Source organism: Desmodus rotundus, chromosome 9 (genome assembly GCF_022682495.2).
Source record: "Desmodus rotundus isolate HL8 chromosome 9, HLdesRot8A.1, whole genome shotgun sequence".
Lineage (NCBI taxonomy): Eukaryota > Metazoa > Chordata > Mammalia > Chiroptera > Phyllostomidae > Desmodus > Desmodus rotundus.
The window spans coordinates 441878-468258 of record NC_071395.1 but is presented as its reverse complement, the minus strand read 5'-3'; the positions used below and the strand labels follow the sequence as shown (position 1 = coordinate 468258).

Here is a 26381-nt window from a genome sequence, read left to right as displayed (position 1 = left end):
CAGAGAGAGATGACTCAAATTACTAAAATCAGGAGTGAAAGAAGAGACATTACTACCAATATTACGTGGAATAAAAAAGGAGAAAAGGGAAAATGAAGAACAATTGTATGCCAACATATTACATAACTTAGATGAAATGGAAAAATTCCTAGGAAGACACAAACTACGGAAATGACTCAGGAAGAAATGGAAAATCTAAATAGACGTGTAGCAACGAAGAGACTGAGCCGGTAGTCAAAACACTTCCCATGGAGAGAAGCCCAGGACCAGATGACTTCACTGGCAAATTCTTCCAAATGTTTAAAGAAGAATTAGCATCAACCCTTTAAAAACTCTTCCATAAAACTGGAAGTGAGGGAACACTTCCAAACTCATTCTGTGAGGCAAGTATCACCTAAGACACCAAAACCAGACGAAGGCCTCACAAGAAAAGCACAAAACAATATCCCTTGAGAACACAGATGCAAAAACCACCAACAAAACCCAGCAAACCGAACCCTGTAGCCCACAAAAGGGCGACACATCGTGGCCAAGGGGGCTTTAGCCCAGGAACGCAAGGTTGGCTTACTGTCTAACAATCAATGTATGTGACGTGCCAGGTCAACAGAATAAAAGAAAAAAGACACAATCATCTCAACAGACACAGAAAAAGCATTTAACAAAACCCATCATCTTTTTGTGATAAAACACTCAACTAATTAGGATTAGAAGGAAACTTCTGAACCTGACAAGGGCATATTTGAAAAACCTACAGTTAACATCACACTGAGTGGAGAAAGCCTGAAAATTTTCCCCATCAAATAAAACCAAAAATAAAATGTCCACTCTCGTCACTTGTAGCCAACGTTGTACAGGAAGTTCTAGCTAGGGCAATTAGGGAAGAAAAAAATAAAAGGCATCCAGATTGTAATGTACACGTGTGATATTTTAGGTATAAAAACTGTAATTACAGGAAAATTCAAACCCTGGAATTCCCTGAACTCTCTAGAACAAATGGTTTTCATTTCATTTTTTTATTCATTGAAAAAGCATTTCTCTCATACCTTAAAAATGCTTTCCGAATCAAACATGTAAAATAATTACAAAGAAAAAAACTAGTTAATCTGACAAGACAGTCATACGCCATAAGACCTCAAGCTGGGTACTTGATTGACTAATTACATTGCCTTCTGATATGAAGAGAAAGAACCCTTCTGGAAGGGTGTGGGCTCAGACCAGAGCCTATAAACATTTTCCCACTGGTTTTGCCGCTGTGCTCTTCAAAAGTCCCATAAAAAGCACGGCGCTGGCACCCAGCTGCCCTCGTTAGTGCCCCAAAGACCGAAGCTCTGCTGTCGGCACCGGACATTCCAGAAACAATGCGGCCCAGCTCTCTCCGGGAAGAGGGTGGTGTTTGAAAAGCAGCTCAGAACTGTTCTCACGGGACAAACCATCCGTACCTCTTTACAAAGCTAAAAAGGAATGAAACATTTACTTCAGGCGAAGGCACCGTTCCTAACTCTGACACAGCAGCGTGGCAGGAGCGCTTGGCTCCTGGTTTCACGGGGTGCTTGGCAGTGAATGCAGGTGGGCGAGGGGGCACACCAGACACCGGGTTACATCCCTCACCATTTCAGAGGCGGATGCCCGCGTGAAGAGCTCAGCAACTCACAGCAGTCCCTCAGTGAGCCGCCACGACCTGAACTCAGGGCTGCAGACTCACCTTCTTAGCATGTCCCCCAGGCCTGTGAGTTCCACCCACATTCTCTTTTTTCTCTCTATCGTCTTTTTGCTTTCTTGATTGTTCCTAACAAAGAAGAATTATCTCGACTCATGTTTATGATAGAATGCTGTCATCCTGAAAGAGCCCCATTAAAAACACTGCCCCGGATAAGGATGAGGGGTCCCGTCAGGCGTGCTGGGTCACTCACGGTGGCATCGGATGGCACTGAACCCTCTCAGGAACGCTGTACGTCATCACGTAACTCCCCCAAAGCAAAGAGCTATTCCGTGCACATGCAGCTGACGTTCTGTGCACCTGCATTCGAAACCCACATAGGATTTATTCCAGAGCCCATGTGTTCAGCAGGTGAAAACGTCCTTGAGAACCAGGCATGTGGGAACAGAGAGATTTAGACAACCTCCGTGAAGCACGGTAACCCAAGTCTGGTCAGGTCTCAGGCTAAATCCTGGTCTGTTGGACAGGCACAGCCTCTGGGAGAATCCTTGTTCCCCAGAGACGGATGTAGAAGTTCCCAATGCCAAGAAATTCCAACCCAGTTAGTAGACTTATGCAACGTCCACCTTTCTGTTCCCTAAAAGACATAAACCCAAGAGCTCCCATGTAGACCCACTAATTCGGTCTTTGTCAAGCAATAGCCCTTTTCTTTGAATCTGTGGCTTCCCACCCAGATGGTAAAAGCCTTTCCATGAAGACTGTTCCTTCCCTGGTTTGCACTCAGCTCCTGGGCTCGTCCTGGGCCCCATATCTGAGGCAAGGAGAGCTCTGAGCCGCCCAGCAAAACTGCTTCTAAGATTTACAGGTGGTTTCGTGGTCACGCTTGGGTTAGATCTAAGTGCTTCGCTCCTTTCAGCACCCCCGACCTCCCCTAAGAAGCACGGCTCTGGAAGCATGTGCGTGTCGACAGAGTTTGTTTGCCATCGGAAAAGTCCAGCAGGATTAACAGGAAGCAATTCTTTCCTCTGAGCCCTTTGGCCAAGGACCGCACATCGCATCAGCCCCAGTCACCAGTCCTGGGGAAGCAAGACCGACAGCCAAAACGTAGTCCCTGAAGAATCTTTCCACTTGAAACGTTCGCTTCTCATTTATTCCACTGGTGCTCATTAACTCGCAGAACTAAGCAAGCCCCTAATTTAGCAAGTACCGCCTTGTTTTATAAAATAGACCGTGACAGAATTTTAGAACTGAAGGTGTCAGTAGTCACTTTTTCCTACCACGTCATTTTTCCAGATACTTGATCTAAGGCCCGCAGGGTTCGAGTGTCTTTTCCAGTCAGCAGCAGGGTGGGTCCAGAACCCAGGTTTTCTCAATTATTCCCTAGTGTTCAAATACAGGGGAAAAAACCTTGTGTTAAAAGCTGGGGTCACGGTCAATGGCAAACATGACACCAAGAGACTGTGGGGGAGACGCAGGAAAGGAGGCTGCCTGCGCTGTGGTCTCAGGTGAGCTCCTAGTGATGGCACACTGCCGGGACCCCTCCCCGGGGCGCCCCTGGGGCAGGTGAGCTGCTGGGGCGCTGGTGGAACCCCAGCACGAAGGGGCTGTGTTCCATGACTTCATAGAGGGGGCTGTTCCATGACGGCAGGGCGGCCACCAGCCAGTGCACGTTCCTCAGGGAGCAAACAGACGCTTTGGTAAGCAACCAAAATGTCACCTGGTTATTATTGTTCTTCAGGTAATAAAGGTCATCAGTTTGGGAAAATGAATCTATAAGTGTGAGCGCAGCCCTCTCAACCATGTGATCTGCAACTAGCCAGGCGGGGAGGAGCTTGGGTGGGTGGTCCTGGGTGGCTGCAACTAAGCACCCAGACCTGCTCCCGGTTAGAAACTCCCCCAAAGAGACCACGGGCAGCGGAACAGAACATTTTGGCTTCCAGCCCAAGGAGCTGGCAGCAAATAAGAGATCAGAGAGGCTGCCAGCTTCGGCCGGACAGCTGCCCTCCCCTGAGGCCTGGAGCCTTCCTGGACACGGAGGGGCCTGCTGTGGCCGGGTCATTCAGAGAGCCCGGCCCGTCCCTGGGCCTCCACTCCTGACCCGTTCCCAGGCCTGAAGGCACAAAGTGAGAGTACTGAGTTGAAAAGGCAGGGCATTTTAGTGTAAATATTGAACAAATGATCTTAATTATCTCATGTAAAAGTATGGTGCTTTGAGAGAGTGCAACTAAGAACATGCTGAGCTCTCTCTGTCGCTTTGCCCAGAAACAACGCAGCCAAGTCTCTGCTTAGCCCTCGGCTGGACGTGTCTACACTTCCAAAGGCTCTGGGACAGACAGTGGCTGGACACGGGTCTTCATCTACGCCCATCGTGTTTTCCTGGGTGAGGGTGGGGTGGTTGGCACTGGACGAAACCGCTGCAGGAGTCCCACCTCTCACAGTGGCTGTGTTAACATCAAGCATGTCCACCTGCATCTGTGGTGGGGGTGGGGTGGTTAATTCACGTGGGTCTCGTGATAACCGGATGGGTGAGGGGCTGGTGCCGAGGGGACTGGCTGGGCAGAGTGGGCGACAGGCATCCTGCACGGTGGACGAGCATCTCACCAGCAGCGGAACAAGCTGGGGCTCTTAGGACTAGACCTTCATTTGTTCTATATCTGCCATCTGATCCAGCGACAAGGTTCAGAACCTTCCACCAGGACAGAACATCCCCGCTGACGAAACATCTGTGTGGGTATCCGTGTGGAATCCCGTGTGGGTGACGACAGGAAAGAAGGAGAGAGGGAGACCCTTGCTGCACATCTGAGCACCAGCAGCACAGGCATTCCCGGGGAGATCCCAGCCCCCTGCGCTATCCCCAGCCCCCAGAGGACCACACACAGGGGTCTGAGGAATGCTGGGTCCCTTGCTGCCCACCTGCCTCCACTGCGTGGTAACTGACACTCCAAGCCCAGCTTCTGGGCAGCAGCAGGTGACTCAGTGAATCGCTGCAGCAGAGAAATACATTATTTCTTCTGTCAAAACCAGAGGCTCATGTCGTGTGTGTGTGTGTGTGTGTAATAGGCTTGGCATATCCATGGTGCCGAATTCTGGGCAAATCTGTCCTTGAGAGTTTAAGCCCACTACATGGGAGAAGACCAGAGGAATGTTTTCTGATGGGTGTGATGTGTCTAGCAGAGCCATGAGCAGCTGCCCTTTGAACCACAGCCACGGTGGGGAGAGCACAGGTCACGTGACAAGGTGATGATGAACTTGGCGGGTAGATGACGGCGTGTTCTCGCAGACTTGGTACTTCCCAACTCTAAAAGTATGAACGATCGATAAGCCTCAGAGATGCCTTCCTCCATTTCTTAAAAAACCAATTTCATCCACACGTCTATTGTTCATATCCCTTTCCAAGTTGTTTATCTTTCTTTTTTCTCCCTGGAGTCCTCTTCTCAATGGAGCCTCAGTCTGGGCGTCCAGCTTGCCTAGACTGAAGAGCCCAGTTTAAGCAAGAATCCTGAGAAGTCAGGTGAGAGAGGCCCCCACCCAGAGTGTCTGGCCAGACTCCTCCTCCCCACCCTTGATACATGGCCACCAGCTGTCGTCAGCAAGAGTCCTCCCACCCTCGATGTCTTCTCCTGTGAATGAATGAATGAATGAATGAATGAATGAAACCGTGTAGTTTAAGGTGCTTATTTCTACACCATCTTGTGACCATTCCTAGAAATGGCACCTTCTCCTAAATCCTGATATCTTGTGAATTAAGAGCTCTTCCCTATTTCACCCAGATTTCCCACTGTTCCCAACTGTCCAAAGTACTCAGGAAGATGGAAGTCACCATTGATTAGCTAACTTGTAATAGTGGCTCTTCCAATATCAAAACATGTGGTGATGGCCCAAGGCAGTGGGGAGTGCTGGGTGGAAGGGGACAAAAGGGGAAAAATTGGGTCAACTATAATAGCATAATCAATAAAATATAATTTTTTAACAAAGGGAAACCTTTTTAATGACAAATACAAGAACAACAAAAGCTTAAGGAACCAGCCCCTCAGTCCGTGTTTGATAAAGGGAACAACAGTGTGGGTGTCGGCGACACTGCTTCTGGGGGGAGTTTCTGGAAACTGAACTCCAGCAGATATTTCCAGAGCGCTTGCTGGCTCGTGCATCACGGCTCAGGCTGCTGTTCCCACTCAGTCCGACTTACCGCAAACACATCAGGGACACAGTGGACTCATTACAAAAAAATAACTTGCTTTATTTTCCAAGAAGAGAGTCCACAGAATGGCTTTAAATATTACATGCACCCAAATGTTTTCTTTTAAAATCAATAGCCCAGATGACAACATCTTTTCTCCAAATGCCTTCCGGTGCTTAATTCCTCCTGGTGCTTCCCGGATGGGGGCCATGTGCCCCGCTGAGAGCTGCCTGCCCCTCAGCACTGCTCTCCAACACTGTTGCTTGGGGTTCACCCAAGGGTCTTACTATCCAATGAAGAACGCATCACAGTTTTAAATAGGGTATGTTGTAAATACCTGTTCACATATAGAAATTCCTAACAAGGAAATACAGGAGAAATTTACAGAAGTGCCAAACAGGAAATAGGGGAAAAATCGGAGAGGAAGGGAGAAATGCTGCCCCCTGCAGCGTGCCCCCCACCCTGTGGGGACACAGGTCCAGAGTGGAGCCCCACAGCCTCACAACCCTGCCACTTACTCCTCCCAAGGAGACTGACCGGGACCTGGCACCATGCTGGATGGCATCACATTTCTCATTTCCCCTCTCTTTCTCTGCGTGTTTGGGTGGCAATTGGCAGTAGGAAGAACATTCTGCTCTACCCCACCTGTTCTCAACGTGGACTAATTTTAGATCCAGTATGAGGAAGTTGATTTTTCACAATTACAAGCCACATTTTCCAGTTTGGGCTTTATTCATCATAAAGATGGTATTTTGGTTGTACTCCTGGTCTGTCCTTTTGCTGGCTCAGATCTTGGGTGTGGCGGTGAGTGCTGGCCATTGGTCCCCTAAACCCTCTGTAACATCCTCCAGGCAACGAGGGGCTGGTCTGAGCAATTTCAGTACATGGGTCAGAGCTGAAGCTGTGCTCTTGAGAAGTGAGTGCAGAGGAATGACCAGGTGACACAGACAGAGAAACAAGTGACCGGGGGTCCAGCACCCTAACACGTTCCAACACAGACACGTCAGGAAACCATAGGGCACTGTGGGGACAAAGCAATCAACCCTGTTGAAATAAACTCAAAATCTGTGAGGGGGTGGGAGAAAGAAACAAAAGATAAAGCCAGAAGGTTAGAGCAAGCGTCAGAAAAATTTAGACATTTCTGGACAGCAATGGGGAAATTAAGTGTCTGAACAGATCTGTACTAGACATGAGCTTCTAAAGACATCAGTGAGAGGCAGCCCGCTGACCAGCCCAGAAGGGTAAAAGATACCCAAGGGGGAGGAGAGGGACCCAGAGGGGGCTGAACCAGGTGTGCAGGGTGGAGAGAAGATGAATGAGTCAGTGAGCCGACGAATAGATCAATGCTCGCATGAATGAATACAAGAACCACTACACAACTGAGTGATATTAGGCAACCATTAATTATAGGGGACAAGGAGAAAGGAAGATAATTTCAAGATTTCACACCTGCACAACTAGTAACAATTAAAAAGATACAGAAGTTGGATATGACAGCGGCAGAATTAAAAACACAAGTGGGAGCAAGTCATCAAACTTTAAAACTTCTTCTTGTCAAAGGAAACCATCAACAAGGCAAGAAGCAACCAACAGAATGGGAGGAAATAAGTGTAAATCTTATTTCTGATAAGGGGCTAATATCCAAAATATATAAGGAACTTACATGAATCACCAACAAAGTGCAATTTAAATGAACAAAGGACTTAAATTTTTTCCAGAGAACACACACAAACGGCCAATAGGCTCATGAAAAGACCTCAAGATTGCCAGTCCTGAGGAAAGCGCAAACCGAAGCCGCATGAAATAGCGCCCATCTGCGTGACCACGATCAAAAGCACAGAAAATGGGAGGGGTCAGGGAGAGTGGGAAATGGAACTCTGTGCCTTGGTGGTGGGAATGAGAAATGACGCAGCCACTGCGTAGAGGTTACTCCAAAAAATGAGAAAGTAGAATTACCTTCTGATCCAGCAATCCTACTCCTGGGTATTTATCCAAAAGAATTCAAAACAGGGACTTGAAGAGATATTTTCCAGCTATGCTCATCACGGCACTAATCGCAACAGCTGAGCAGCGAAACTCCCCCGAATGTCCTTTGATGGGCAAATGGACAGAGGGAGGGTGGGGTCCGCATACACAAAGCACCATGCAGCCTTTATTTTATCGAGAAGGAATCCTGTCACCTGCTATGGCGCGAGTTGACCTCAAGGACATCGTGCAAAATAAGGCAGTTACTAAGGGTCAAATACCACAGGATTCCACTCACAGGAAGTGTCTAAAGCCGTCAAGATCAGAAAAAAGAAGAAGGTGGAAGCCAAGGGCGGAGGGAAAGGGAAGAAAAACCAGTGTTTGTTGGAAATAGCATCTCGTCGTCACAGGGGAAACCGTTCTCGCGATCTGACCCTCAATAATGTGAACACAGTCAATGCTACTAAACTATACACTGAAAACGGTTACAGTGGCGAATCCGACGGTTTGTGCTTTTACCACATCAAAGAAAGAAATAGAGAAGCCTGTGTTCACTTGTGGGCAGACAGGGAGGCTGACATTAAGCCAGATTCTGTCTCAGGTGTGCATGCCTGTCGCCTGTGCCACACGTCCTCTCTGACATCAGCAGATGACGCCGTCCAGCATGACTGCCTGGCACACCAACCTAACCTCCAAGTCATTCATTTGGAAGTGCCTCCGCTTCAACGCGGCCTCCACGCAGGTGCCCCTGAAAATCCCTTCCAAGTTGCAGTGAGCATGAACAAGAAGCGATACTCTCCCCACCGAAGCCAAAACAAAGCGCTGCGGGGCAAAGGCAGTGTTCGGATGCCACCTCCGGCGGTGGCTGCTTCACGACATTCGGAGTTAGAAGCCGTGCTTTCACGACAGAGCAGCGTGCCCGGCCATCGAATTCTGGTCCGTTCTTACAGGCAGGGTGGGCCGGACGAACAAAAACGGGCTGACCTTTATTTTTCTGCTGTAAACCCATGTCAATTCATTTCAATGCAATTCAATTACTTCGTGTCTATGTGGCCAGGAACCAGGGTGCAAAGGTGGGTCAGGGTTCCTGCCCGCGAGGAGCTCAGGGTCGAGTCTAGCAGTTGAGGCCACCACTTCCACGCACAAATAGAACAACAAAAGCTCTCTGGCTATGAAAACACAGGTTGGGGGAAACTACCACTTCTTGTGGGAGTCACAGAAACCCCAGCAGTGACGTTTGGGAAGGGCAGGGCAAGGGCTGACACTCCAAGGCTCTGCTGTGTCCTGGGTACTTGGCGTAAATTCTCTCCTTGGTTCACTTTTCCAATGAGGAATGGAAGGCCCCTGCTCCAGGGCCTGGGTCCTTCCCCAGCCAACCGCTGACCCGGGGCCCCTGCGCAGGACACGGTTCACGCTTGTGACTGTGGGGACGACATGGAGATGCGGACGGAAGACGAGTCTCAGAAAGTCAGGGGGACTGGGCTGGGCAAGGCCTGCTAGTCCCTACAAGCCATCGAATTAAAACCTTGTGGGCCAACGATTTTCAAACGAAACTCGAAGGACATGCTCACACACGAAGTTGTACAGTTTTTCGACTGGGGAATTTGGGGCAGAATTTGTTTTTTTATAAACCGTATTTAAAGAAGACCCACAGTGGCAAATGGAGGGTCAGTGCCGACTTTTCAGCCTGAGAATGAGATCACATCCCACAAGTGCTTCCAAAAGAGCAACATGGGGTCTGCGCGGAGAGACCAGCGTCTGGGAAACAGCTTGGGCCGGAGACCAGAGGGAGACTTCCGCGCTAACACAGGTAGAGCTGCGCAGGGCCTATTGGACTCAGACGGAGGGGGAAGGATGGAGTCAACCTGCAACCACGTGGAACGTGGTCAGCAGCTGCCGTGGGACGGAGGTACGGGGTCACGGGGAATACGGGGGGTTCCCACTCGAGCACTGGGGAAGTCAGCTCTCACTGAGATGGGAGGGTTGGTTTGGTTTTGACACGTTCAGTTTGAGGTGTTGGCAGGACACACAGAAGAAGAAGGGCCCTGTGTCCGTGGCCTAGGGGAGCCCCTTCATAACACGTACACCCACCCAGTCCTCAGTGCGCCTGACCCGCCTCACAAACCCACGTGTCAGTCACACCTAGATAAAGGGGACTGTGAAAACAGTCCTAGGAACTTTGAGAGGGGGGAGGAAGGGAGGCGGGATACGAGCAGGGGGAGGCGTCACCAAGTGGTCACCTCTATAAATCAGAGGGCTGAAGGTACTTGTGCCCAGGGGCCCTCCCCTCCCCCTCCCCCTTTGAGTTACTAAACTCAGTGCTCACGTGGCTACTCATGTCCCAGCTGTGCTTGAGGCCACATGTGGCCAGATGACTACACCCTCACAGATGCCACCTGAGCAGCAATGTCACGTCTCAGGGGCTGTGCTGAGCTCACCCTGCAGCTGAGGCCCCAGCATCCACCTCCCGCAGGGCGCCCAGCTCAGCGGTTTCTGTGCTCACCCTCCTTACAAGTCGTCGCCTTCTGGGGTAATTGGTCCCTGAATTCTCACCGGAGCCCATTTCCTTCTACTGAAGGAAACTGAAATGGGAGCCTAAGGAAGAAAGACAGTCTACATTCCACTGACTGTCCTGATTTAATGACGAGTCCAGGCTGCTGCCCTGGCAGAGAAAAGGCAGAGAAAAGGCGGAGACAGCCCAGTCAGGATGCTCTTCAGTATTGGAGCCCCACCTTCAGGTGGCTGCTAACACTGATTGAGTTAATGTCTTTATTCCAGCAATTACGCCATCGATTTTGCATGATTCCACATTCTTTTCTTCTACCTGCCAGTGGGATTTTATACCCACATTAATTGCTGAGTACAAACTCCACAAAACGTTTGATGGCTCTTTTGCAATCTGTTAGCAGAATGGGATTTCCTGAGCCACCGTCCACCCTGCCACAGCCGCACCCCTCACTCAGGTCACACCCCTCACTCAGGTCACACCCCTTACTCAGGTCACGCCAGCAGAGGAGGCATGGGGACCGGCATAAACCAAGGGTGATGTAAGAAATTTCTCTCTAAAATGCATTGTAAAGATGAGCTGAACATGCCGTTCTTCACATTACACAGTAAAGTCATGATATCCTATGAAAAGATGTTCTCTCTGGTCCTACTTCAAGGAATAATTTCATGTGAGCAACTGACATTAAATTTTCCAGATACTGAAAATCAAATAACCAACTGCTTCCTTCAGAGCCTTCCAGCGAGCTTAGCCCCGAATCAACATCCCCCCCAGCAAATGCATATGCTTAATGGTGTACATTTTTCAGAACTAGGCTCACTCCTAAATTGATTTTACTTTCTAACCCGTATCTTTCCTTTGCCTTAGTATCTAACCTATTCTCATTTAGCTTTTTCATTCATATATATATATAATATATATATATGAATAGATGGATCAATTAATGATCCATTACACCTGTAGCATACCCTTAATTTTACTTACTTTTCAGGGTGATGTAATTTTTAGAATGAAAAACTGCACTAAGGATATTTGCCAAACATAGTACATTGCTGTCCTTGAGAAGATCATTAATAACCATTCTTTTCAAGAGAGAAAAGATTTCATTGTAACACAGAGGGTCTGGCAGAAGTGAGGCCTGCTGGAGTGTGGTTGGTAGGGTAATAATACGTGTCTAACAATTTATAGTTTTAATCTGAACATTTCACCTAAAATGGCATATGGTGTGCTTGAGTGTGATCTGGCTTTGTTACAGAATTACATGCTTATGATTTTGTAATGCAAGATTTCGTAATAAAAGGGGGCGTTCTTTGTGCCAGACCCTGTACCTTTGGAATCACGGGCAACACGAGAATCCCGAGTCCCTGTCCTGCAGGCCTAGGGATTGGAGATGAGGGTGGGTGGGGTGGAGCGCCAGGGTTTTCCATCTGATTTGACCATCTCTGGACACCTCGGGGCCCCCAGAGCTCCAGTTTGGAAGTGTGACTGCAGGTGTTCTCAGAGAAATCAGAGAGGAGGGTTGAGGGAGAAGAGCCAGCGTGATATGCATTCTCCCACACGAACCCCTTCAGCGAGTCCAACTGCACGTCTCTGTGGTCGGCTAGAAAACGCCCCTCCCCAGACACCTATGGCCTAACCCCGCACCTGTGGCTGTGACCACACGTGGGATGGGCCACTGCAGATGCAGGAAACTGAGGACTCTGACATGGCCAGACTACCCAGGTGGCCCATGTCATTGCAGGGTCCTTTTAAGAGGGGAACAGGCAGGTCTGCAAGGGAGAAGGCACGTGACGATAGACCAGAGGTTGGAGTGATGATCCCTGGAAAGGGAGGATGCGGCCAGGAGCCAAGAAATGCAGGAGATGCTGGAACACAAACAACGCAGAGAAGCAAGCTGGGCCCCAGGCCTTCAGGGGGTCTGCCTGCCCTCCAGCACCTGCAACGCAGACTGTCAGGTAATAACTGTTCTTTTAAGCCTCTAAGTCTGTGGAAATTTGTTTGAGCAGCCGCGGGACACTCACGGATTGTCTTAATGGTAAAAAGTAAAGAAACGACTCTAGTTTTCAGAGTTTTGAACCATCGCTTTCTTCCGTGGGAATGTGACTTTAAGAGAAGCACCAGATATGTGTTGACACTGAAAATAATTTGGGGTGAGGGCCATTCACCTTTTATTTCAAACACGTCTTCTGAAATTTGTTATAAGAAGCATATATGACTGTTATTGGAAAATAATGAGCTTACATGAATAACTGGGGTTTGCCTATCCAGTGGGGTCTGCAGTGTTCCAGCCCAACAGGAAGTCCATGCCTCGCCTGGGCCCTCAGAGAAGCTACAGGTGCAGACACAGCTGGACGAGGGTCTTGCTGACGAAAAAGCAAGTGTTTGGGCAGCAAACCTGCATCTGAGAACAGGTGGGTGTGGGTATGATTCCTCCAACAAGGTGGCCACGAAAACATCTACATTGCCAAGGCACTTGGCAAGATTTCCAGGAAATGTCAGGCCTCTTCCTCCTCATTTTACAGAAAGAAGACAGTGATCGAAAGTCCACCGATTTCCTACTGACTCAACACACCTTCAGCCTGTTTGCCAGCCAGGGTCCTGTCGTCCACCACCACAGGAAAAATGCCAAGTGGCTCCTGAGAAAGAACATGAGTCAGATAGTTCTTCATGTCAGAATCTCAGACACAGCTCAGAAGTATTTTCATTGTTAATAGTTTTAAACTTGTTAATAAGTATCCACAATTCCGAACAACAACATGAAAGCCTTCCGACATCCAATGTGAAATAGGAATCAAATCCAATAAACCGGAAGCTTGTTCAGCCTTCTAACTATGCAAGGGGTTTTGTTTGTCTGGTCACAGATTTCTCGAAAGACTAAGACGTAGTGGGTCTGTCTGTGAAAACCGCGTGTCCGGCCTTGACTTTGGGCAGTGAGGTGAGGCTGGATCTTGTGTAGGGAGTTGATCACACCATGCAGATTACAGGTAACAGCAAAAAGCATGTAATTTCCTCTCCAAAACAAAAGAAGCCAGACCTGATTGGGCTTCCGGGTGTCCTCCTTGGGCCTTGGGGAAGGGGAGCATTTGGTGAACAGCTGGTAGAAACCAGTGCTCACACCTGCACCAGAATCCGGCTCTGTATCCAATTCTGGAAGTGAGGATGCCTCCTAAGACCGTTGTTGGACTGGCTGGATTCACCTGTGCAAAGTGCTCGTCCAGGACTTGGCCATGGCGAGATGCCATGATGTCAGCCTTGTGTGATCTCCGTATTTTTCTGTCCCTGATGAGTCCCCACAGTACTAGCTTTCAGATATATATGCCCCCCAGACACCCCAGAAGCTAAACCATGGGCTCTCTACAGATGCAAGCCTTTGGCCCTGATGCCCCCGACCTGCCACTGCCACCCGAACCCACAGCCTGCCCCTGACCAGGACTGACTTTCAAGGGCAAGGGGTGAGCAGAGGGTTTACACAAGCACAGCAGGCTGTGTCCCAGAGCTCCTTCCAGCGGGGCAAGATCCCCCCAAGGAGCCTTCAGAAATGCCAGTGCCGAGTGGGGTCACCTCACTGCAGTCCCGCCCCGCCCCAGGCCAATATGCAGACCTTCTATTGTCCTTCAGCCCACAGCCCAGACCTAGAACACAGTACTTGCTGAGTAAGTCCCTGCTCACGAATGAGGGGTGGCACAGACAGACACTCCCTCTCCACAGGTGGGGACAACGCAACAGAGGTGTGCAGACCCAGCAGGAAAAGACCACAGATGGGCATTTTCAAGAGCTTTTCCTCAGAAGGAGTCCCAGGTACAGAGGATGTGCAAGAAGAAATTTCTCCTGTTACACACAATTCTTTTCAATCAAAAACTAATCTGTACCCAGACAATAGCAGGCATGGTTGCTGCCTCTGAACTCGGAACTAACTGGGGCTGTGCCGGAAGGAGACGGGAGAGTGAGGAGCCTCCCAGTCCTTGGTCTTTCCCTCTGTTCCACTCTGCATGTAGTCAGCAGTGCCATTCTGAGAGTTTGTGACGCTCCGAATCTCAGTTACTACACCACACGTCATTCGTCGGCACCTGGCCGCACTTTATCACGAAGGAAAAGCCATTCAGTTGGGTCCATATTTAGCGCTGTCGCTGTAAAGCCCCAGCACACAGCACACTGTTCTGTGAAAGTAGCGAACAGAGCAGCCGCAGTGCCCAGTGTGTGCCCTGTGCTCAGGCTGCCACCGGACCCGGTGCAGCTGCAGGCCGACCCAGAGCGCTGGACCTGTCTGCCGCCTGCACCCCGAAACTCCTGGGCCAATGAGCCAAGTGCAGGAAATGGACAGGAGTGGGTGTGAGAGGGATTGGCTGCACCCCATTGTGCCAGCAAAGGTGCAAAAACGCCTCCTTACTTCAGAGACAGGTAGACGGTGCTCCTGAGAGCTGAGAGGGTCTCAGGTGAGGGCAGGAGAAGGGGGTGGACAGGCTAGAAGCCTGAAGCCTTCAGGGAAGGAGGGCAGTGGAGAAATGAGGCTGAGCCATTACAGAGGCAACGACTGTATGGAGAGAGAAACTCCAAATGGGCAGGAGAGAACCCAAACAGGCCTTCTAGGAGTAGCTAGAAAAAATAATTGAGCACATCAGCTTCCAGGCCGAGGCCACCTATTCTAGAGTAATGCTGGATGGGCGCGCTAGCTTGTCCTGGTTCTATTTAAGTCCCACACTGAATTTAGACAGTGCAGGAAGAAATACAGATTAAGTTACATCAGGGTGACTCTCTAATCCAAAAACCACACTGGGGGAGAGGACGGGACCTGGTTCCACCACTCAGCGCAGCACCGTGTGCTCTCTACCAGTCCCTTTCTGGGCAGGAATGTGCACGGTGAAGCCCCGAGGCCCAGGCTGGAAGCTGCGACCCGGCTGTCCCGCTGGTTCTCCGCCTACAATGCTGGGGCGGAGCAGGACGGCCTCGCCCCGCAGAAAGGCTCTCTCGGCAGCCACGGTTTGTCTTCTCTGTTTTGCGTTTTCATTCCTGAAGGCAGTCCAGTAAAAAGAATAACTTTCGTTACTGCTCAGATTGAGGGAAAGTGAAGCAGAGAAAAGAAGCCTATTCATCAAGCATCCCTTTGCCAGAGCTTGTCCCGTGGGCTCCGCCTGTGTTTCACTCAACCGTAGAAGAGGCCGGCACAGCTTCTCAGACTGGGCAGTGGCTGTGCAGTGAGCACTGCAGCATTTCCACCGGTTATTTTATTTAACCCTCAAAGCAATGAAGGGACTGGATATTGTTACTAATCCCAATACATGAAGGAAGAGAAGGAGGCTCAGAAAGCACGATCTGCCCAAGGTCATGTGAGTGGTAAGTGATCCAGGGCTGAATTACAAATCTGTCTCACTGTAACTCTCCTGTTCATACTAAACTAACAGGCAGATAGAAAAAAAATCCAATAATGACTCTCCTATTAAAGTATAACTTCCTTAAAATTCCATACTACTATTCACTGTAAATACATAAGTAGGTGAGGACATACCGTAAGAAAAATATTTAAACCAAACAACAAAAGAAACACTAAATATCCATAAATATAAGGCCAGTTAAATTATGGTACAGTAAAAAGAACAAACCAATTGTCTTTGGGCTCATCAAAAAGCAAAGGAGAGTTATTTCACTTAGCATAATGCTCTCTAGTTCCATCCATGCTGTTGCAAAGGGTATAAGCTCCTTCTTTCTCTCTGCTGCATAGAATTCCATTGTGTAAATATACCATAGTTTTTTGATCCACTCATTTGCATGGGCACTTATATATATATAACAATAGCCAGGGGGGAGTGGGGAGGGGACAGTGAGAGGGGATTACAGGAACTACTATAAAGGACACATGGACAAAATCAAGGGGGAGGGTGTAGGTCGGGGAGGGAGGTGGGATTGACTGGGGTGGGGTGAAGGGATGGGGAGAAAAGGCATACAACTGTAATCGAATAACAATAAAAATTTTTTTAAAAAAGCCAAGGAGAGGAACTTTCTGTGGAACGGTCCCAGGCAACCAACACAAAAGGGACGGAAGTGTTAAGCAGTCACCGCACAGCCCTTTGGGGGGCCCTGGGCTGCGCATCGAGGCTCACCAGTGCGACAGCATCAGGTGAGATGCTGATGGAGACATGGCAGTGAGCAGATGGGCGGACAGCGGGGACACCAGCCACACTGCTGCTCATCTCAGTATCACTCAAGGAAACCCAAGACACAGGGGCTCCTGCGGGGTCCTGCAGTCCCAGGAGCAAGCAAGCAAGCACCCCCGAGGGCTCTGGCCAAAGATATTGGGCCTGAACCTTAAGACATCTCAGACCAACGGGCCCATGGCCGAGACCCGTGGGCGACAGCACCTGGAGGAAGCTGTCAAGCCCAGAAGGCGGGTCTTTACTGGACAATAACCTCACTTCTTCAACCAAAACATGGCTTTTTTTTTTAAGGAAGAGAATTACTAAGGTTTAAAAGCATTTCAATGGATGTCATTCATACATGGACCCAGTCTGGCTCCTAATTCAAACACAACAATTATAAAAAGGAACTTTTTAAAAATCAGGGAAACTGGAAAACAGACTGGACTTTGAATTACATTAAGAGTTGTTATTTTTCTGAGATGTGATAATGGCCCAGTAGTGATTTTTTTTAAAGTCCTATGTTTTAGGCATACACACTGAAATATTTGTGGGTGAAATTACATGATAGCTAGAATTCATTTTAGAATACTCCAGAGAAAAAGGGGAAGCTATAGATGAAACCAGATTAGCAAATGTATTATTATGGAAAATTTCCAACATACACAATAGCAGAGAAATATGGTAATGAATCTGCATTCATCCAACTTCAACATCTTGCTGATGTTGGTTCAAGCTATTCACCCACACATGCTTTTTTCTTCTGGTGTATTTTAAAGTCAGTTGCAAACATCACACAGCATATCATTTCACTCATAAATATATCAGCATGCATCTTTTATTGAGGAGGACATTTTTTTACATAACCAGCAGACCACTATCACACCTAACAAAGTTAATGAAATTCTTTTACATTATGTAATACACTGTAAGATTGTCAAAACATTGATACGTATGATGGAGCTGGTAATAGGCAAGTGGGGTTCATTATACATTCTGATTTTCTGCATGTTTGAAATTTTTTATAGTAAAACATTTGTTTAAACAATAAGTCAACTTTGTATGTACTGAAATGGAAAATACCCAAGACATCAGAGAAGTACATGCGGAATGCTACGATTTATGCTTGACAAGTTACCAGCACCAGGGAGAAGGAGGACTTATTTTTCCTTAGAAATCTTTTGAATTTGCTTCAGTATATTATACATTCAAAAACATAAATCATTCATCAGTTACAAGAGAAAATGGACAGCCATCTGGGTGTATCATGTATCACTAACTAATCAGCTGTGATTATCATTCCGGGCTGAAACTGATCTAGCATTGGTGCCCTACCAGATTGGTACAGGAAGATTGCCCCGGTTTGTCTGAAATCAGAACTCTGCAGCCACCCGTCCAACCAAACACTCCAGAGTCCTGGGCTTCGGGGTCCTGTGGTCTGAAAGGCTGCAGGTTGAGCCCACCACCTTCTCTCCTTACTTATTTCCTCAGGTTTGGCTCATTCTGCTTCAAAAGTGTCATACTTCTGTGGCACTTCTTCTTTGGAAGTGCAGGCCTTGGCTCACTGCTCTGGGAGTTCACACTGGGCATGAGGCCCAATGCCCATGGAGGACCCGCCTCGGACCCTGTGCTGTCCTATCCTTCGCCTGCCTGCCACTCAGTGTGGACGGACTGACATGCACCAGGTGAGCTGTCCTTGGGGGACATGCCGTTTCTCCAAATGAAATGTTAAACGATGTGAACGGATCAGTGAGTGCCTCAGCACAAGGGCATCGTTCTCTTCACAGCATCAGAGGTGACTGAGGCGGCGAGTTGGGACCTTAAAAAGCGCCAATACATCTCCTTTTAAACACTTTTCCTAAATTTCTTCTTTTCAATTAAAATGGACAATGAAGCCAGCATAGTAACCATGGAATGTCACTCCCTATGTGAAATTTTAGGGCAACAATTATTTTTAGTAACATCTGGGCCAAATGTTCTTGTGGCATTGAGTTTATTCTGAAATTGAATACCATGCACTCCCAGGATGAGGTGTTTAAAATTCTGTGGTATTATTCTACAAGTCACTTTACATCCAGAAAGAATTTGCTTTTATATTTTATATATACAGTTTTGGTAAGCATAAAATGTACAATATGAAGAAACAATAATCTTTTCTGGGCAAAACAAAATAGCCATGTGACTATGAAATGATGCAAAATCTACTTTTTGACTCAGCATCACTCCTCATAAGGGAGGGTTTAATGTTTCCTTTGTTGAAAAACCCAGTGATGCGAAGCCACAGGAGAGGTTATGATTGCAGGTCACATGTCCCAACACCAAGGTGGGAATGATCTAATCTTGGAGACTTTCTGGAGCCTGCTTTCTCTTGCTCTTGACAGGTCACAAGCAAGCCCCCAACAACGTGTTGTGGAGGGCTCCAGCCAAGGATTTGAGAAATTGCTTTGCTAGAAGCAAGGCCCAAGCAGCTCAGTGTGGATCACTTAGATTTGGTTTTCTGTTGCTCTGTTGTTTGATCACACTGTATTGTCTTACAGTGTCAAACACAACCTCCTTAGAAGTTTCACATCCTTGCTTGCACCTTCAGACAGCAGGGCCTCTCGGTGGATGCAATTTTGTGAACAAGCAACATCCCCTGGAAAGACACAGGTAACCCTGAGGTCAGTGGACAGGTGACCAGCCAGGTTAGGGGGCGAGAACTGATGCGCCAGGAGGAAAATATAACAACCTTGCAGCAACAGCGTTCTGAGAAGTATTTTCACTAGAGCATTACGTGACACCGATCACATTTAGGAAGTCCTTAATCCTTGCGTGGCAAGTTAATTTGACTCTAGAGCCACCACGTGTTGGGTACAGTTGAAAGAACTATGCTTTTTATGAATAAGGTCCTATAGTATAATATTTTGTTCCCTTGTGTCACTTTCATCAGGAGCACAGAGCAGGTCAGCATGACTCGTGAGCACTGCCCCTGTCTTCTAACCACACAACTTATTAACACACTGACATGCCCACAACCAAGGCACTCTCCCTCATCGGCGAATCAGCACCCTGCCCCTCACCAGGTCTGCCTGCTGTGTGTGTTGCAACCTTTATGTCTATGTACACAACTCTACAGCTTAAGGTACAAGAGGGTGAGCTTTGGACTGAGAAAGACCTGGCTGGAATCTCAGCAGACAGGCAGGTCCTTTGATCAAGTTCAGCTGACCACCTGGGAAATGTCCCAGAATAAATGAAGTGTTCAGCTGAAGGCAGTTGCTATTATTCTCGTTATTATTACTTATGATGCTTCCTCAAAACCAGTTTAATCTGATGCAAAAGGTGCCAATCAAGTGGGGTAAGACTAAGGGATAAGAGACTAACAATGTCAACAAAATACAAATTCGAAGTCTGGGCCTTGAATGATGGCATTTTCTTCTCAACTAAGGACAGTGGGTGGTCTTTTTGTAAACTGATATTCACAGGTCCGTTTGTCTCCCAAATCTGCGCAAAGGCTGTGTGTACGGGGACTTGCAAGGGTAGTGCTGTGCCCCTGATCGTCACAACCAAGGACAAATTCGCTGAAGACCTACATCAAACCCAAAGCCCAAATGACAGCACACAGACAGAGCTTTCACAAGGAAGCCCCCTGCTTAGCAGTGTAGGCAGCTGGGCGTAAATTAGGGTTAAAAGATTGTTCCAAAAAATCAGCATTAATTGAAACAGACTAGAATGCAGCAGTTCAACTTCATGATCAGAACAATCAACCATAACTTCCACTGGCCCCGGTCAGGGACGCCCAATTTACCAGCACAGTCACCAGGGACCTCGGCTCCCACAGGGCGCAGACAATGGGCTGGCCTGTAGCTAGACTCAGGGCTAGGAGCCCCATGCTCTGCAACAACCCCAAAAGGCTTTTGGCTCTGGTTGCGAACACATTGGCAATAACTTAAACCCACTGCTTTGTCTACAAGAGGCATGTGCTGTGCTTTCTGCCCGAATGGTGCCTTGAAGGCGCCCAAGACTGAAGGAGTAAAGTTTGCGGGAAGACAGCCGCCGGTCCCCCCCACGGCTCCTGGGAACAGCGTGTTTGCATTTCCTCTTGGTTACATCTTTTCCAGAAAGGCTGTATCTTTATTTGGAGTCTCTGTCTCTCCGTAGTTTTAACATTAATGCCTAATGTCCCTTTCTCGCCCCCTCCATAACCTGGAGCTTAACATAAGAAGTCAGCCACAGGGTGCCTTGAAGATGTCGCCACTTAGAAATGTCACACGTGCAGCCATTTGTTTCTGAGCTGAACTGTGCAGGCTCCTGAGAACAGGGCTCCAATTATTCCAGTCGAAACCACTCAAAGCCACCAGAACTAATTGGTCCCAATATATCCCCCTAGTGTCACGTCCAGAATGAAAAGCCGCCGCGCTGACCAGTAGCTACTGGTTAGTGCATAGTAAGGGTTCAGTCAGGGGCCTCCATCTCGCAGTCAAGGTTTCCAAAAATGTAATTAAGCAACTCCCAGTCTAAACATGAGTGTGTTGCTTTGACAAACAGCACTAACACAGATGTGGTTCGTGTGACATTTATTCGTATTTATATCGATTCCAGACAAATATGGGAATCCCACCCTGAGCAAGATTCGACAAGTCATTCACAGACGAGGTTCTTTCTGCTCCTGTTGTGGGACATCCCAGAGCCGGGTCACCGCGCAAACCTCCACCGTACACGACAAGAAGGCGTGTGAAGTTCTGTACACTCTATCACTCAATCAACAAGGATTCTTCTGGAAACCTCTTTGGAGTCTAGCGGTAACCCAAAGAAAGCAAATTAAGCTGGAACTTGATTTTAAATTAAACATCTCTTACATGCTTTATGTTTGCCACCACAAACAGGGCCTGCCAAAAGAAAGAACATTAATATGACGCAAAAGACTACCCAGGTGGGAAGAAGCTGCTCCACGTTCTCAGGTACCTGAATCGTCCTAACAGAGCACGACCCCTTTGCCCCTCAGGGTCCACACTCCAGGGAGGCTGCTCCCCTAAGGAGACAGGGCTTCCGTCCTTTCAAAGGACTTGCGATCTATCCCAACATATCCTTAGGAAAGTGCAATAGCAGTGATTTCACTGTTCTGTAAATCCACAGCTCAGTGAGAAGCAACCTGAAATTGAAAACACTTGACTTTGCAGGCAGATGCTCTTTCCCTAAACTCTGTGGTTGTGGAAGGTGCACTGAGTTGAAGATCGGGGGTCTGGGTGCTGGTCCTGACTCTGTCTCCGTCACACATGAAACACCCCAGTTTTCCTGTCTGTCAAGGAAGGGAGGAGCCATCTGTCTGTCTGTCTGTCCGGCTGTAAGGCCCTGGCTGCAGTGGTCCCTGGGAGGCAGAGTCGGGGTGTGGCCAGCCCCATGTGGTGATCACAGCCATCACCAAAAGGAACCAGAGCAGAGCAGATACAGGTGAGACAGAGCTCGTGTGAGGGCGATGGGTAATGAGCAACTTTCTGCCATTCCTTTTTATAGGAATGAAGCAGGTGTGGGGGGCTGGTGGGGACAGGAGGGCTCCTAGGTTTCGCCCAGGAAGCAATGGCCAGGCATGGGTGTGGCTCAGGGCCCCTTCAGGGAGATGGCCTCTGGCCTGTGGCCAAGAAAGGGGGTGTGGTCTCCAAGGGTGGGGCAGGAAGAGCACCCTGACTGTCCCTGTGCACCTCCATCCCCCAGAACAGCTGAATGTCCCGCCTGTCAGCTTCTGGTAGGTGCTGACAGAGACAGTGAGGCAGCCCTCACAGCATAGAGCCAGCTTCATCCAGCAGTAGGGAGGGGCTGGGTGGGGCATCCAGGGAACGTGCGTCGCCTGTGGCTCATTCCAGGGAGCAGCCCTGCCAGGGGCTCGAGGGTGAAGCAAATGTGTGTGTACTTGGTGCTCACACTGCTCAGTGGAGACATGGCCCAGGAGCCCCTGTGCCCCAGGCTCTGCATGTGGGGCCAGCTCCCACCCTGGGGCTGCCCGACTGCCCCTGGAGTCGGCGCTGCAGAAGCCTGGCACTTTGCCCACCCAAAAGTTGCCTCAATGTCTGCACGTTCTGGGCCCAGTCTGTGGCCCCAAACCTAGTTTCCGCAGACACAGAAAAGACCAGAGTTATCCCTGAAAAACAAAAGAATATTTTTCCAGGGCTCAAAGACACAGCCTCGCTATGTAACATGTGCTTATTGTCTTGTGTATGGAATCTCGCACACGGGCCTAGAGCTCTGTCAAGTGCTCACGGCAAATAACCTCATGAAGCCGACTGTACAGCCCCTTGCAGCACACGCCTTTCAGATGAATGCGGTGTGCGAGGCCCAGGCTCGGTGCGGAGAGAGGGGCCCCTCTGCTCCGCGGAGGCCACACCTAAACATGGCAGAGTCTCGGCTGACACGCGCGTGGGGCCGATGCTCTGGGTAGCAGAAACACAACAGCACGGGAGGGGGCTCAGAAAGCGACCCCCTCCCCTCCCCCCGCTCTTCCATCGCTTTTCAAGCAGGAAAGACTGTGTGATGGGAACAGAAGAGAGGATTCTATCACCTTCCCTGCCAGCACCTGTCCGGCCAGCCGAGGGTACCTCTGATCAACGTGCCCATTTAAAAGGTGTCGCAATTTACCAGAACCAGTGGGCCGCGCTGCGTTCTCTCCCACACCCAACACCCAAAGCCGATGGGAGGCGAAGCACTGACTGTGCCTTCAGGGTCTGCCGAGGGGACAGGCGCCACCCAACCCCTGCCTGTCACCGGTCAGAGAGCACAGCCCACCAGGTCCGGGAGTCTCAGCTCGCTCCCTCTCCCCAGACCTGGCAAATCCGCCCTGAAGCGCGAGCCCAGAGAATGCAAATCAGAAAAGCACGCCCCTGAGGACACTCCGCAGCCCCGGCTGGGGACGCCCTGGGCGCCGCCTGGGAGCCCCACCCAGATCCGGGGAGCGCGGCCACAAAGGGCCCCGGGCCGGTCCCAGCAACACCTCCTCGCGACCCCGGATCCCGGCCTGGTCCTGGGGCACTTACGGGAGCAGCAGCCTCGGTGCCGGCGCCGAGTCCCGCAGCGGGAGGGCCGGAGCGGCGCGGCCCGGCTCCGGCGGGCTGAGGTCTCCGAGACGGCAGCGCCCACGTCCCGGCTGCAGCCGAGACGGCGCTCACGTGCGCTGGCCAGTCCCCGCGGCGGGTCCGCGCCCCGCGCGCCACGTGACAGCGCTGACGTCACGGCAGCGGCTGACAGCCCCGCAGCCGGGGCCGCGGGCAGCACCAGCCCTGCAGGGGCAGCCTCAGCATTGACCTAGGCAGGTGGCACAGAGGAGGGGCGGCCCGTGGACGTCTACAGGCAGCCTGGACCAGCCTGCGGGAGGGACTGGAGTCCCAGCCGGCTCTGCACGGAGACGCAGGAGTCCTGCCGCGGGGTGGGGGGGGGTGGGGGGCGCGGGAATATGTCCCCCGCAGATCACCACCCCCAACCCCTGTGCGTTGTCACCTGTATGGCCGTGCACACATGTTCAATCCACAGCACACCAGGGGTGTCGCGTGGACTTTATGTGAGCTAGTCGGCCCCGCTTTAGCTCACGCAGAGCTGAGTCCATGCACTGTGACAAAAGCCACACAGTCCGACAGACAGACAGACAGGGAGTCAGCAGCGCTGTCCATGCCGGCGTTCCCTGGGCAGCAACCACTCACTCATCACCTACTAGGCTCCGTTTCACACAGGTTTTTTCTTTGGCACAGGGGTCCTATTTCTGTGATAAGTCAAGGAAGTAATAGCTTTACCAGGGCTCCGTGTAAGGTGTTCTGTGTCCAAGGCTGTATCCGAAGGCTGATAACACCACGTTTTATCCTAACACCATTACGATGATTGGTGATAAATGTAACCTTTAAGGTTATAGTCAAAATTATAATGTTACGCTTTTATGGAGCATAATCAGAGCCGAGCTAGGCAGTGGTGACCAGAACGGGATTCTTCTCTCTCTCTCTCTCTCTCTCTCTCTCTCTCTCTCTATCTCTCTTTTTTCTGCATTACCTGCATGGCTTCCTGAGAACCTGCTTTATCGACTGCACTTCAGATATTTATACAGAAACAGGACCTGCCACTCTGGCTCCTACACTCAGCGACCGTCGTGCACGGGTGTCATTTACAGCAACTTACACATAACAGGTGTTCAATACGTAGAGAATACGTGAACGGCTCGGTGTTATTGTTTCTATGGCTTATTCCCAATAGAGACTAATGAAAATCAGTTTTCCCAGAGAACGCCTACGGCACACCAGTCACAAGCACCCTGGTCATCTGCTCAGAAAGCACAAGTTTACACAGAACAAACAGGTGACTTAGATATTATGCATAAACTGACAGATGGGTTATTAGATAAGTGATCTTACAGATTAATAGATATTACTACAATACTCTATTTTGATAATAATTAGGATATGTACTAACCAAATACTGATATCACAGCATTAGTAAATGCATAAGAAAATAGCACCATTCACTTTAAATGTAAGAAACAAAGACAAAATAATGAAAACCAACAGTTTCCATATTTTATGATTATTCTGTGGAAAAGAACATGTTAATAAACTTAGATAGGAGAAAATATCTTTTCGTACTTGAGAAGTGTCATTTTGTTTAGACTTTGTTGGCATCGTGCTCACCTTTATTTACTTCATGAGTATAACTAACTTTGAACGTTTTAAAATAATAGCCCTGGCTGGTGTGGCTCAGCGGATTGAGCAGGGGCCTGCAAACAAAAGGGCTGCCGGTTTGATTCCCAGTCAGGGCACATGCCTGGATTGTGGGCCAGGTCCCCAGTAGGGGGCACATGAGAGGCAACCACACATTGGTGTTTCTCTCCCTTTCTCTTTCCCTTTCTCCCTCTCTAAAAAAATAAATAAAATCTTTAAAAAAATGTTTTTAGATTAAACTATATAATAGTTTCCAGGAATGTGTCTATCTCTACACCCTGAGCTTCTGCCACCGTCTCTCTACACAGGCGAAGGAAAGTGGGCAGTCGGCCTCACATACTGGCACACTCCTTCCTCACGCTGCAAAGCTGGGAAAACTCAAACACCGAGGAGGCTCAGAAGGACTCTGAAGCCCTAGTTCACATGACCACCGTTGTGGGTCCACGCAGCTGTTGGTTTGTGCTCCCAACAACACACTGAACCACTCTGACTTAAAACTCTCCGTGGGTTGCCCGTCTCATTTAATCCCTGCGCACAGCCTGCAAGACCCTCCGGCAACAGCACTCCGGCGTTTCTCCAGTGCTTTCTTCCCCAGTAAGTAACACACTGACCAGCACACTGCTGGCTGAGCTATGGTCCTTCAAGTAATTAACACGCATTTTCCATAATATATTCCATTAGGACAGATGATCAGAAATGGATTGGATGTGGCTCAGTGGATTGCGCACCAGCCTGCGAACCAAGAGGTCGCCTGTTTGATTCCCAATCAGGGTACATACAACCAATCGCACACTGATGTTTCTCTCCTTCTCTTTCTCCTTCCCTTCCCCTGCCTCTAAAAGTAAATAAATAAAATATTTTTCAAAATGAAGAAAGAAGTGGAACTATTGAATCAAAGGCAGAGGGCTGCTTCCTCAATGATGTGTTCAGGACACTTCTGGCTGCCTGACCCTGGATGCCGCCCCCTCCCCATGCCATTGGGTGTGGCCTTGGTAGCAGATCTCTGCTTAAAGGAAGAGGCTCATCCAGTTCTCCCTTGGTGCTGGGGTTCAGACCTGCCTGATCCCCACACAGTGTGCCACTCAGCTCACCACAGAATGGCTGCGTGGAGGAGGATGGGCCCCTGAGACCATGGGAACGAGCAGCCCTTCCCACCTGACCCACACACTCCATACTGCATAGCAGAGAGAAATAAGCTTGTTTTCTCAGGACACATCATTTGGCTACTCTTCGTCACAGTATCTTAGACTCTATCCTGACTAGTAAAAATGGTTGTGACTTTTTA

The 26381-nt window shown here is 49.3% G+C and overlaps 1 protein-coding gene across 1 annotated transcript in view; it reads right to left on the bottom strand.

Moving 5' to 3' along the window:
* Positions 1 to 23579, bottom strand: part of ANK2 (ankyrin 2) — a 248677-nt gene extending 225098 nt beyond the window's left edge. Inside the window, exon 1 of the mRNA XM_053911419.1 lies at positions 23435 to 23579. The gene's annotated coding sequence lies outside the window, so the exon portion shown is untranslated. The remainder of the gene's footprint in view (positions 1 to 23434) is intronic.
* Positions 23580 to 26381: the final 2802 nt, after the last annotated feature.